The following is a 2723-nucleotide window of genomic DNA, read 5'->3' as shown; positions in this document are numbered from 1 at the left end:
TGAATTTGGGCCATTTCAGGAGTGTGGGAAGCTCGTTCTAAAAATAAGTATTGTTTTTTTTGCACAGACATCCTTCCTGTGAGTCAGGTTTTGTTTAGTTGGCTGACAGAAAGAGAGAGAAATAAAGAAAGAGCTAGTCTAAAAGATAAACTCGACTTATTCAGTATTATGGTAAAGTATATTATGTGCGTGAGGAAGTTATGATATAGCAATGGAGCCTACTGTATGTACGCTGGAGCTACCGGAGCACTTACTCAAAAAAGTAAACACAGTACATTAGAGCTACGGTGGCAAGAGATACCATGGGGACTGCAAGAACTGTGATTGGTCGGCTTGGATTGTTTGTGTTTTCTCCAACAAATTTCCGATCTCAGTGGAGATTGTTGGTGTTGAAGAAAACATCAAGTAAATTGTAGAACTGCTTAATACAGACATCTATAACATACAGTGTTTTGATGTAAACATCAAAGAATTTAAACATGTACAGAGTTACACCAAAAAAGCCATAAAGAGGCATATTAGCAGTTTCAAGCTTTTGGTTTTAATTTGAGACCATCAGCAAGAGCTGGTGAAGGTGTCAGGAAACGACAGCTAAGAGATTCCAGGTATGTCACAGGCAGTGTTGTAAGTAAGTAATGTGTGTGTATATGTAATGTACATAAGGCGCACCAAGTTTAAAAGAGTGACTAAATAAATAACAGTAGCAAAAAAAAGTAACCACTGTAAGATAAAACTGAAAGCTTGACACTGCAAATAAGCCCCTGGCTTTAATGATTACTTCAGCATTTAAATATTGCATGGCAATAGTGTGAGGCAACCATTCCCATTGTCCCTCTATATCACAAAGTGAATGAAAAAAAAAGGTAAAGAAAATGACTTTGGGGTAAATGGAAATTAAAGCATGACACAAAGAGGTGCTGCTATCAACAGATGAATTCCAACAATATAAATCCATTCCTATGCTGGGAGCATCATCGGCCGTGCACCATTACACTGAAGTATGAATCCTCCTTTTAAAGTTCACTGCTGCTTCTACGGCGGCAGTCTCCACAGACAACAAACAGATCATGACAATGAATAGTGAACGAGTAAACAGTAACAGGTCATTTGTCACTTGTTACATTGGAATATTCAGGAAAACTCTTTCTTCTCCTGGGATGCAAGTGAACAAACAAGAGAGAAGAAGGGTACAAAAAGACAGACAGGGAGCAATGATAATGGCCATTGAGATTGTGATAGTAGGAGGAAGAGGCAAGCGAGGGGCAGAAACAGGGATGCATAAAGGGAGGCAGCATGTGTAATGGAGGAGAGAGCAGTTTAAGTCGCAGCGTGGGCTGAGGCTCTCGTAACCTACAGCCATCCTGCTGTTCTCCAGTACGTCCTCCAAGCCAGATTCACCTCCACAACCACAGGCCACAAGTCCAACTCTCTCTTGTGCAGCTGAGCACTATCACAGGACGCCCCGGTCACAGCTCAACACCTATAGTGACTTCATAGACGCAACTACTGCTCTTACAGAATACATTAACATCACTCTAAATTACCCCTATGTTAATAAAACACTGTATTAAATGCATGACCTTTTTGCCCGGCTTCAGACAGACCCTGAGATAACTGTAGGCAATATAAAACAGCTCAAGAGGGTCCCAGAAAATCGGTGGAAAGCGGAAACATTGGCCTCTATTGAAAACAAAAGGTTTATATCCAGAGAAGATCCCAAGGCATCGTAGAGAGACATTGTACTGCTCATTTATGACAAGCCAAAGTGTGTGTAAAGACCCTGAAGAAATGATTATACCATGAGCATTTAAACTAATCATTTCCATACAGTTACGTAGCAAGGTGTAAAGCAATTGAAAAAAAAGAGAAATATATCAGAAGTGACACAAATTTTGTCTCTAATGTGTGGATTGACTGATTGTGTCCATGTCATTCTCCTTCTCTCTCCCACTTCAATTCTAAGCTGTCCTGTCAACAATAAAGGCCTAAAAATGCCCCCCCCCCGTACCCGTTTAGTAACATGACGCCTTTTCTTTCTCAGAACGTGGAGCAGCTGAATCTGAGCAAAACAGCCAGATTTGAACACTCCAAAACTACTAAGAGACTCTAAAATTCTGGTTTTTCTACCAAGAAAAGTTTTTATAGTGTTGGTGGCCTTGCCTTCAGCTCCTGGAAATGTTTTAGTCACGCTCTTGGGATTGCAATGTCCACCACTTTGGTTCAGATTCAAATATCTCAACAACATACAACAACAACATTGGATGGACTGCTTTGAAATTTGGTACAGACTTTTACGTAATCACTTTGGTGATCCCTTAACCTTTCATTTAGCATCATCATCAGGTCAAAATTTCAATTTGAGTATCATGAATAATGAAATTCCCCTCAGCCTCAGCCGTGCCAATCAGCAAATGTTACCCGCCAAACTATGATACATGGTAAACATTATACCTGCTAAACGACAACAATCTTGGTGGACAAGATTTCTATTTTTAGTGTTAGCATTACATTGAGCTCACTGGCAATTGGTGGCAATTATAGTATACTTAAATGAATTAAACAACCAGAGTACCACACATATTTTACTGTTAGTGCTGTAGCTTTGGGTGGTCAATAACGTTAAACGGCTTGTTATTATCCCTAAACGAATGCCTTGACTCTGGTTTTAATATATACACACACACACACACACACACACACACACACACACACACACACACACA

The 2723-nt window shown here is 40.0% G+C and overlaps 1 protein-coding gene across 1 annotated transcript in view; it reads right to left on the bottom strand.

Annotated features, from left to right (window-relative positions):
- magi2a (membrane associated guanylate kinase, WW and PDZ domain containing 2a) overlaps nt 1-2723 on the bottom strand; it is a gene marked incomplete in the record, with an annotated part of 285654 nt that overhangs the window by 94012 nt on the left and 188919 nt on the right.

The sequence above is a fragment of the Etheostoma spectabile genome, chromosome 23 (assembly GCF_008692095.1).
Source record: "Etheostoma spectabile isolate EspeVRDwgs_2016 chromosome 23, UIUC_Espe_1.0, whole genome shotgun sequence".
In the NCBI taxonomy this organism is placed as follows: Eukaryota; Metazoa; Chordata; class Actinopteri; order Perciformes; family Percidae; genus Etheostoma; species Etheostoma spectabile.
This window is presented reverse-complemented; position numbering and strand designations above follow the sequence as displayed.